General features: G+C 39.1%; 1 protein-coding gene across 1 annotated transcript in view; it reads right to left on the bottom strand.

Annotated features, from left to right (window-relative positions):
* Positions 1-12,117, bottom strand: part of CYP7B1 (cytochrome P450 family 7 subfamily B member 1) — a 103,725-nt gene that overhangs the window by 44,103 nt on the left and 47,505 nt on the right. The window lies entirely within an intron of this gene.

Here is a 12,117-nt window from a genome sequence, read left to right as displayed (position 1 = left end):
GCATGAAAATGGGGATAATTTTGACCATGAATTTAAAGAAGATTGGAAGGAATTTATTGCATATATACAGAAGCAATGTACACAGGTTAATAAATTAGCAGATTTTAAAATAAAATAAAATAAAATAAAAATAATAACAATAACAATAATTTATTATTTGTACCCCGCCCATTTGGCTGGGTTTTCCAAGCCACTCTGGGTGGTTTCCAACAAATATTAAAAATACATTAAAATGTCACACATTAAAAGCTTCCCTAAACATACTTGTAAAGACATTATGACTGGACAATAAGTAATTTTAATGACATGCGGTATGATGATAAACAATGGAACCAGGGAAGGAAACAGGGGGAAGTCAACTCTATTTTTTTCTATGTTTGAATATGTATTTTTTATTTTTTGTTGTTTTTAGAAAATTAATAAAATATTTTAAAAAGAAAGGAACAAAAAGAAAATGGGGATAATTTAATAATTCCGGCTGGAATTACTAGTTAGTCAGCTTATGGATAGAGCCACAACTGGCTTGCCAGAAACAATGCAAACTAGAGAACTAAAATAATGCTATTGATGTATTGACTTGTCTCCATTCACGATCAAAGTGGCCTATAGTTATGTCATTCTAAAATATATCCTCTTCACAAACTTAATAATGATTTAGATCATCCCTGCTTTTATTTGATATGTGAGTTGCTCAGAGAGGGCTATATCCTAAACTCTACCAAACCAATAATCAACCAAGGAAGCTGACTTGTATCAGGTAAGGATATGAATCACCCTGTGATCTCGTGGCCAGGGTTGTTGGATCTCGTTCGATACACCTACTAGAGCCATGTGCCAAAGACATACTGTTAGAAGTTAAGAACGGGGGTGGGGTGGGCAGCTGAGTACATTCTGGAATTCATTTTGGGTTCCAGAACTCAACTGAGCCCCTAATTCTTTCACAAAAATCTCGCCTCCTGGTTAGCTCAAGCTTTCTTCATTTGACCATATTCAACAAGGCCAGCATCACTCCAAAGGAAGAGAGCTTGTTATCTTGAGTCCTATTGCACTTTCCAGATTGCTTGCAGACCTATACTGTCCCCTCTGAGATGGTTGGCTAACATCCCTGGCCCACTAACTCCACTCAGGGGCAAGTGATTAAGCACCCCACTGGCACATTTTCAGTATCAACTGTCCTTTCAGAAGCAGGTTTCCATATTTAAGAAGGGGATAATGTGACCTATGCCAGCATGAACAGTCTAGTTTGCAAATTCTCTTTAAAAAAACAACAAAAGCTATGACCGTCCTTAGCTGAGCAAGGTTTCTTTCATTTAGATATCTCTTGCATTCTGACTATACATCAGAAAGCCATAGCAAAAGGGCCATCTGCACTCTTTTCTAAAAAAGCAATTGCTTTCCTAAACAACCTCACACCCATGCTACAATACTGGTAATATCTAAATTAATCTGCAGCAATAGGCAGCACTGAAAGATTTATAATTTACAACACAGATAACACTGCTTCTCAGAAATCGTGGCTGTTTTTAAACGGTCCATGCTCCAAATATTTTTCCTTAACACATCAAGAATGATAGAAGCTTCTTTTTGCTGTCAAAGTGATCAAAGAGAGATTGAGAAAGCATCTATAAACAGATGCTGCCCAGTGACAAACCTTAAAGAACAAGATTGCGGGGCCAGATGTTTGAGTGACCTTCGGACTACAGAATATGTTGGCATGGTGTTGATTTAGATAGCTGTTGGCAGGGCCTTTCGATCTGGCAGATGAAAGGGGGGAAAAACTAAACCTAAATTATGGAAATATTTCCCCCCTTTTTCTCTTTCCTAACTACAAAACCTGAAACTACTGGTCAGTGGGGCTGATGGCTGTCAAAGAAGTTGAATTCACCACACAACTCTGCCAGTAGGTATCACATCAAAAAGGAGTTAGCTGAATGAACACGGACATCTCGAGGCTGTGCCATTTTACATCCCTCTCAACTTTCAACAGCTGTTTCTTGAGTGAATACAGATGCAAATTAATTATACAAAAATGTTTTACATTTTCAATATTGAAAACCATGTAAAGCAACAGACACTACATAATTGCAAATCACTATAATTAGTAAGTGGGTATCTACCAATAGTCAACATTAAAACAGAATCATACTCTTATGATTGTTGAATGATATATAAAACCTAACCTGAACCTTCAGCAGGTCCTGATGAAGTGCATAAAATAAGAAATTTTGCCTGCCAATAAAAGTTTTTTGGGTTGCCTCACATATTTTAGATCTTCACTCTATTTCAAAAAGGTTTCTGCTAGTTTTCAGTGCATTCAAAATTAATTTTTACATTTAATTTTGACCTTTCTGAACTCAGGTTCTGACATTCTCTCCAAGAACTAACTGCTACAAATTGCTTGAACAAATATAGAAAACAGGAAAGGTTTTGCTTTGTAACATTAAATGTGATGGAAGACTGTGCAGCTCTTCTTACGCTTTTAGACGTTTTGTCACTTTACCTGGAGAAATATACACTGCTTATTCTGAATTGCTGCTGATGTCCAGCACTTGTCAAAACTACTCTCTGTCAAGCATTTCACAAAGTGTTGCAAAATGACAGATCAGGATGTCTGAATAGATGGAGCCCCAGGAAAAACAGAACAGATAGAAAATTCATGACTCTAAACTACATCAAAGCGACTTCTGTCAACATCATGTCAAAAGAAGAAGGGGGGGGAAATGAACTGTTCATTTTAGACAGTTTTAAAAAAATATTATATAAACACTTTTTCAAGTATGAGCTAAGTGTAAGGAAAAAATTAACTTCACATACAGTATGATATCCCATATGTGCCAAAAATACATTTGATATAATCTAGGAATAACAAAAATTTTACAAGTAGATACTGTCTGGCAGTTAAATCAGTGACATCCAAAAGAAATGTATGAAGTATCTATCAGTTTAAAATAGGACAAACCATCTGTCTATAACGAAACAGAAACTCTCTAGCCTGTGTGTTAGCTGGATTCTCAGAATCCCTTCTACAGGTTTGCTCTCAATGTGTCAATTTCCCCAGTGCTCTATTTAAGGAAACTAACTGAGCAATCTTTTGATATTAACAGGACACATTACAGATATTTTTCTTTAAATTGTAGCATTCCCAAATTATTTTGGTCCTGTTTATTTATTTAAAACAAAGTTTCCTAAAGAGCTCTCAACTATGTGTTAGCATGGCACAGGACCATTTAACTTCAGAGACTGGGCAGGATCAGGGCGTTCCATTTGTTTCTTTAGACAGCGCTCTCTTAAAATGTGCAGTCCTTCATATTTAATATCCCGTTAAAATTCAGTTCAATTAGAACTTGCAATTAACTCACAATCATAAAATAAAGCAACAGCAATATAGTAGCTTAACACAGAAAATAGGCTACAGCATTAATCAAACTGAGAGCTGATGAAAACATCATAAAGCCTGAAAGAACAATGAGGTTTTGGCTTGATGGCAAACAGACGTAGGATTATGTGCCAAGCAAGTGCTTCTGGAGAAAGAGTTCCACAGGTCGGTGGGAAAGCCCTCTCTCCCATCATCAGCTGCCTCAGCTCACAATGAAGAAAGGGGCTTCTGAAGATGACACATGTGGGAGTAGCTGTTCCTTTGAGTTAATCTAAACCTTTGGGCCTCCAAATGTTGGAGGACTTGGATAACCTCAAGCTCCAGCCAACATAGCCAATGATCAAGGATGATGACACCTTGGAGTCCAGCAACATCCTGAGAACTACAAGGTTTCCTATCCCTGGTTTAAGGAATCCTCTTTTCCTTTTAATCCAGAATTCATATCATATATACGTGGATGAGAGAGAACCTTTGCCTCAAAATGGTAAAGGGTTGAAAAAGGGGGAGTAAAATTATTCTCACTCACCCCCCCCCTTAAATACCGCTCCTAGTTCTGCAGAAGCATCAGTGACAGGAAAAGTTCTTTCTGGTTGCCTACTTCTCCACAATTTCCCTTGGAACAATGCTCAATGATGACACAGCATCATTCCCAAAGAATTCAGTAGTGTGTGTGGCCATTAGGATAGCCTATATTAACACTACCCCATGTGAAACTCCTGGTTTCTCCTACATTTTTCCCCCTCTCTTCCTGAAAAATAGCAGAAATATCACCCCTCCCCAATTTTACTAGTTACCAATGGGCATGAGAAAAGCTAGATAATTTTTGTTCAGCCCTAAGGAGTACCGGATTTACGTATAAGCTAAACAAGCTATAGCTTAGGGCCCCACTCTCTTGGGTCCCCCCAAAAATTTAAATAAAAAACCCCTGGATGTACATTTCCAAAATATAAGATAATAAACAAATAAAAGAAAACCTGCATGCAGCAACAGTGCTTTGTGTTGTATAGGCTCCTATGATGTAAGTAATGGGCCCCGCCTGCTAGCCTGCTCCCTAAAATATCACTGGTTTGCTCATTTCTATATATAGGGTGCCTACATTCTGCATGGATTGGTTGCATGGCAACATGTACAAATGGCTTTAGGTCCATAAATTACCATATAGCATATATTCAACACAAAAAACAGCGACAATTTGTTGTTAACAAGGACAGCTGGACATATAAAGGGCCCCATTACTTTCAGTAGCTTAGGGCCTCATCAAACCTAAATCCAGCCCTGGCCCTAAGATTTGTTATCAAAATTTGAAGCCTTTTATTTTGTAGCTGGGTCTTCTCTGATGAATGCAGGCTGTGATTTAAAGAGTTCCCTGCCAACATCTCAACATGCTCATTCATGATTTGCGTCTCCAAGTAGCTGTGCTGATCGGGTTACAGGTAGGTAGCCGTGTTGGTCTGCCGTAGTCGAAACAAAATAAAATGTTTTTTAAAAAATTCCTTCCAGTAGCACCTTAGAGACCAACTAAGTTAGTTATTGGTATGAGCTTTTGTGTGCATGTTATCTGAAGAAGTGTGCATGCACACAAAAGCTCATACCAATAACTAACTTAGTTGGTCTCTAAGGTGCTACTGGAAGGAATTTTTTATTTTTTATTTATTTTGTGCTGATCTGGAAAGCCTTGTGAGCTTCAGGAACAAATGAGGATGGCAAATAAATGGGTGGAGAGGTTTTGAATAGCCCTAGTGTGAAAGCAAAAGACCACTTTTGTATCCCATCCCGCAATAAGCAGTTTAACTATCTCTTAAGGGATATATATATATATATATATATATATCCCAAATAACCTTTGGGATCCAGAAGAGCTTGGGACATGTTTCTAATCATGGGTTCACAGAACTCTGCTTGCTTCTAACAATACAGAAAATAAACCACCTTGTAAATCACTTTTGGGTTTGTTTTTAAAAATCAAACATTGTATAAATTTCATTAAATAAAATAATAAAGAAAATTGCAGAACCAAGACTATTATAGTGCCTATGGGACAGTGTAGACTTAACCACAGCTAAGAATGGGGAAACGGCTTGCATTCTCTTTTAAAAAAAACTAAAAACCCAACACAAAATGCCTGTTTTCAAGAAATCAGTCTCTTTATCAAATGATTTCCTCTAGGTGAGCTGTAGGAGAACGCTTCCCAAGAAGCACTGAAGAAAATCCCTTTCCCCAAAGAATAATTCTCTAAACCTTAAATAGCTACTTGCACAGCTGTTTGCATGTACGTGGCCTGGTTCTCCAGCTGTTTTTGATCCTCCTTTGTCTTCTTACATGCTCTTCCCCCTCCTTCCTTTTAATTCCCCTTTCAGAGAGAATGAAGGTTATCATTAGGCCAGCCTTGTGTCAGAGGCCAACTAACCATAGTCTGTTTCAGACAAGAGTTTGAACCTATGGTTGGAAAAGTGACTTTCAAACACAGGTTTTAAAATAGAAATGGAAACCTACTTCTAATCATGGTTTCAAACTCAGATTTAAAGCAGGAGCCTTTCACTCTACATATCATTGCAAAAGAGAGGGAGGGGATTTAAGTTGGGGAGAGGAGAAGGAGAACATGAGTGAGGGGGGGGGGGAGGATGAAAGAGGAGGGGAAGAAGGAGGTGGGAGGAACGTGGAAGCCAGAAGACTTGAGAGGCCTCTTGGGGAATAGGAAGTCTGCAGAGAGCCAATGGCACACACGTTTCCTAATTGCCATCTGAAATATGGGACCCATTAGCCGGAAAAGTTTCATTGGATTCAATACAGTGTGAAATATATGGTTCCAAGCTGTTGTTGTTGTTTAAAAAAATGCTTTTTGGGTGCCCTGTTGAATGTGTAACATGTGCAAGCATTGCTGTCTGTTGATCCTTGAGTATGCTCGGAAGGACCACCGTTTTACTGTATGCAGAGCTCAATATATCTTGCTTCCTACTTATGAAAAGATGTTTATTACCTGTAACTGTACAGAGGTATGTGCTTCACAGCAGCAGAGATTGGTAATAAGCCTCCTTTTCTCATTTACATTGATAGCAAGCATTAGTGAAGATATATGCATTTCATTTCATGGTTCAGAAAGAACAAAGTATATGTATATGTGATAGCAGTGGGTGGTTAATGAAATGGTCTGACAAACATAAGCTAATACATAAGCATACCAGAATGCGGACAAGAACACCTGTTCCCACTTCCCAGACTTGCGTTTCTTAGAGAAAGTTACTGTATGCAGGAACTGAAACTGCTACTATTTAGACATCAATATGCTCCAAGGAAATTTTAAGCCTTATTTTTTCCAAAACACTAAAGGAACGGAGGGAGGGGGGATTTTTAATGATATGAAATCTCTTTTGCTTGTGTCCTAAGAGTAATGAAAACTTCACACATGCATGAAGCTCCAGTAATTATTTTAAACTGCCTTCTGTTGTCCCCCTGAGGAACACGGTGGTATTTGTTTGATGCAGTTTAATTAGTGTCAGGGTAATTAATGCTACGCTATCTACATGAGATCAAAACCCTTCCTTTGTAACGTTCTAGTAACTAAGAACCAAGGCAAGGCATAGATTTGAAAATAGGGAAGGTACGATAGGTAGGAGAGATTCAGAAGAGCCAGCATGTTAAAAACAACACTCTTGACTCAGACATCAGAAACTATCCATAGGGGGCGCAAACAGTCATGTACCGTTGCTGTGCAGGTATTCATTTCCATGGGGCCGCCCACTCAAGCCCCACTGAAAATGGACAGGTTGCTTGTCGACATCCACATTCATTGCTTTCAAATCCATGGCTAAAATTCAAATGTACTCAAATCACAATATTAAGATACAAGATCTACTGCTTTCAGCACAAGTTAAATTCTTTCTCTATGGCTGTAATCAAATTAAGTGAAACATTCATGGACACCATGCACCTTGTCAATTGTCAAAATCCTTCAATAATTAAATTATATACTTTTGCAGAGCCAGATCCCCACAGCTATTTATAAGAGACATGAGGAGCTATAGTGTTGAGCTGTGCGTTATTCTAGACAAAAGCAGTGTTTATTTTAACAATTTAGTGCATTTTTTCCTTAATGCCTGAAGAAAATCTGTCTTGCATGGTACACATGCACACACAACACACTTAAATGCCATCATGGTAGAAAAGTAAAGTAAATACGCACACACACCCCAACACACACACACACACACACACACACACACACACACACACAAAATATGATCTTCATAAATTATCTTAAGCTTCCCCTTTCCTCTTGGTCACCAGCAACTGCAGTATAAATCTCACGAAATACAAACTCAGGCTGATTACAGGCTTAAGGAAATAGCTACAGCTATCTTTACTGGATAAATTATATCCTAAAGGTTGTTCCAGATTTTCTAATAAAGCTTCAGTTTGTGGACGGGGGCTAGGCGGGCAGTGAAGCAAAAGGGAGGGAGGGAAAATGCTTAAGAATTTCACTCTCTTTTGCAACCATGAAATTACAAGCTTGACATAATGCCTTTGTGATTGCTTTGACGTCAAAAGAAAGAGAGGGGAAAAACCTTGACATGTTTAAAGGAGAAGAGTCACTGATCTGGCACCGAATGATTATCCGTGAGAAATAAAATACTATCATTAATGCATTAATAATGGCTTCCTACAATATTAATTTGAGATGTGTAAACCTTATTTTAAAAGGGATGGTTCCTATTACAGAAATGCCCTAGGATGAAAACAATAGCCATCCTGTTCAGATTTAGTGACTATCTTTCCCCAAAGCAAACAATATTAACTCTATGGCTTGTTTGAAAAACTGGACTGGTGCCCACTGCTATGGAATGAAGCCGTTGCTTTCTTGCAAAGAATTCCACTTAGGCTTGCAGCATATATCACCATCTACGAAGGAAGGTCTATCCTGAACACCTCCACCTTCAAGTCATTCATTACTAGGTGCCTGCTGGGATCAGCTGACTAGCAAAATATGCTTTTCCACATCTTTAGTTATGCTTCCTGCAACCCAGTTGTTTATCAATTAAAGTGATAAATATAAGTGACTTTGATAACACAAGCAACACATTATGGAGTAAAGGAAACCCTGCCATAAGAACTGTATGCAAAGTTCAACAACTGTGAAAGAACTATTAAAGAGGACACACAAACAAGTGACCTTGACTGACAAGCGCACTTCATTCCAGCAATAAACAGCGGCGGTGCTGATAAGTGTTCATTGGCGCAGAGAGTAATTACCTATCTGTCAGCATTGCTGGTGTATGCGAAATAGTATAAATGAAACATACATAATGTACAGCAATAATATCAGGCATGCAGAACCTAATGTATTATCATCATTCTCAGGGCCCAGGTTTATGTGGCTGCCACCACTGAGCAAATGGCTTCAAGCCATGATAATTTCATTCTAATCTCTGTTCCATATTATAATTTTCATAGCTAAAAGATACTGAGGAGCAATACGTTTCAATCAAGGACTAAATAGAACACAACCTGTAACCGGATATATTTTATACACCTATATCTTTTATCTATCTATACATATATTGTTTTATTTATTTATTTATTTTTGCTTAAAAAAAACACCAGTCAAGTTATGAATAGGGCAGAATAAGCTGTAAATTTATGGATGGCAAACACTGTCTACAGCAGTGAGTGTCACAGCGTCTGGAGATGGGCTTTACATATCATGCGTGAGAAATTCTCTCTCAGATCTTTAGAATACAATTCAGTCTTTCAGGAAATTTCAGCTCCCTCTCCCACTATTGTACCCTGACCAGAAGAAATGCTGTTTTGGTTTTTAAAAGTGGGCTTAGAAATTAGGTGCACCCCTTTATTTAAGTGTGGCAAATTCATTATGAAAGAGTGACAGCTGCTCTGTTACTGCCATCAAGCAAATTTCCTTTTTTTTTTTTTTTACAGCCAAGACACTTTAAAAGCAAAGTTACCTTTTAAGATTTCCACAGTTACCTGAGGAAGGAAGAATGAATGGTTCAGTGGTGGAGAACGTTTGTTTCAGACAGGGGACCCCAGGTCCAATGACATCCCACGTTGAAAGGTTCAGGCAGCAGGTGATGAAAAATACCCTGTGGCTGAGACCGTGGAGAGTTGTGGCCAGTAGACAATACTGGGATAGATGGACAAACACTTTGGAACAGCAATGTCCTACCTTTTTCTCCCTATTTCGTTGTTTAGAAAGTGCTATAGAAAAAGACTTTTTAGAAACAAAGTGGTTATCACCAATACCAAACCATGTAGTATACTACAGCTTTCTGGTGACTTCAGAATTACATTTTAGAACACATAAATGACACCATTTGAAAGCTCTTATTTGGAGTCTATATGATAAATGTTTGACCTGTGGGGATCAAGGAGCCTACAGCAGACAAATATATGGAGATATAATGCCTATGCTTAGATCTTTACATATGCTGTAGGATGAAAAAGAGGCATCTGAAATCCTGCAGAAGGTAACACGTGTAACCTCCCAAGTCTGATTCCATCAGTGGCAAGACACATGGGGCTTCAATGTAAAACCTACCACCCAAATCTGAGGCTAAGCTAAGGTATGAGCTACTGCGCTGCCAAACAGATTTAGGGCAGTGCTATTTGCATCTGCATAATGCCATTATGATGATGATGATTATATTTATTTATTACCCGCACAACACCAGCAGGTCCCAGGGTGGGTTACAACTATTTAAAATTCAGAATTGAAAACATTTAAAACAAATTACAGTCACAGGAATAGGGTGGGTCCCCAAAACATACATCTCATGTGTTGAAGGCCAGGGTAAAGAAATGTGTCTTCAATGTTTGCTAAAAGCTGCAGATGCGGATAAATCTCTGTGTGGAGGGACACAGAAAATGCCTTTTTCCAGGCCATCAGCATCCTAAACATCTGAGGGTGGTGGAACTACCATGACATGTGCTGCCAACATTGACTGACCCAGAATGCCCTGAAGACGCCGTCAATTTGTGCAACTGTGTTTTTCTATCAATGGGAATTGTTGCCAAAGTGCACAGAGCTCATTCACCTAAATGATCATGTGGAAACAGCAATAACCATATACAAAGGTAAAGGTAAAGGACCTCTGAACGGTTAAGTCCAGTCAAAGGTGACTATGGGGTTGCGGCGCTCATCTCACTTTCAGGCTGAGGGAGACGGCGTTTATCCACAGACAGCTTTCCAGGTCATGTGGCCAGCATGACTAAACTGCTTCTGGCACAACGGAACACCGTGATGGAAAGCACAGCACACGGAAACGCCATTGAACTTCCTGCCACAGCGGTAACTTTTTATCTATTTGCACTGGCATGCTTTTGAGCTGCTAGCTTGGCAGAAGCTGGGACAGAGCAACGGGAGCTCACCCCGTTGCAGGAATTTGAACCGCCGACCTTCTGATCGGCAAGCCCAAGAGGCTCAGTGGTTTAGACCACAGCACCACTGGAGTCCCTGATATACAAAGCATGACTGTAGAAATAAGTACTTTTTAGTTCTTACCATGTGAATCATTTGATATGATAAAATATATATCACCTTAACTTGTTTAGCGAATTAGCTCTTAGACTACAGACCATAGTTTCCATCTGTACACAAAAATTGTGTTTTGGTTTCCACATACACACACACAAACCACCACATTAGTTTTTGACTTTGAACAGAAAAAAGCATGCTCTAGATCATGAATAGGGAAGCAGTGTCCTTCCAAACGTTGTTGGAATCTGACTCCCATCAGCCCCAGCCAGCATAAGCAATGGTCAGGGATGATGGGAGTTGGAGTCGAACAGGTTCCCCATTCCTGCTCTGTGTCTAAATTCAAATAAATTACCAGATCTGGATATCAGCTCAGTGCCACTGGCTGGTTCAAGAGCTGGACCAGATTTTAGTTTATACTGAAGTTTCAACATTGGTTGATTCTGCTTGGGTGGAAGTTTCATTATGAAGCTTTCACCACCCCAATTTATAGCTCAATGGCAATATTAACTTTGCTTAAATGCTTCAGAACATCACGTTTGACAGAAGACAACAGACTGGAAAATTGCTTATTCAAAATGCAAGAGGGAGTTGCAGTATTTTCTGGCTGCAGCATTTCTTTCTAACTCCACTGACATCCATATTACTTGCTGCATCATAAGTCCTGCTGCTCTCTCAATGAAGCTCAGCCACAAGGTGAGACTTTGTAATAGTAGTAATGCAAGGACCAGCCTTCTCATATTAGATAAGTTTGGGTACTTCCCCAGCTTAATACTTTGCATGCAGAACTAGCACAATAGTTGCCAATTTCGATTTAAAGCCCATCTTGGAAACCTGGGTGGGCAACAAATATGAAGCATACAGAATCAGAACTGAAAAACTCTCATCAAAATCAGATTAAAATGAAAAGAGCTGCATTAAGAAACATACACCTTGCTAAACATTGCTTGCCTAGCAACCAAATGGCCAGTGAAGTTTTGGTGGGTGAGGCGAGAGAACCTAATTATAAAACAGTTTGAATAGTTAACCAAGAAAGAAGATTGAAACAATGGAAGAAAAGGTATTCTGCTAAACATAGTCTAAGACAGTTTATCTACTACCCAAGCCAACACTTAGCAGACCTCGCTTTCCATTCCTGGAGTCTGGATCTACTGTAGTCCTCTGGTTTCTGATTTCAGCTGTTCTTTCTCCAGCAGTATTCATACTCCATCTCTATGCCCTATTTGCTGGCTTTACCACTCTCTCTCTCTCTCTC

The sequence above is a fragment of the Podarcis liolepis genome (assembly GCF_965112155.1).
Source record: "Podarcis liolepis genome assembly, chromosome: 8".
Lineage (NCBI taxonomy): Eukaryota > Metazoa > Chordata > Lepidosauria > Squamata > Lacertidae > Podarcis > Podarcis liolepis.
The sequence above is the reverse complement of the archived record's forward strand: the minus strand, read 5'-3'. Positions and strand labels throughout refer to the sequence as shown.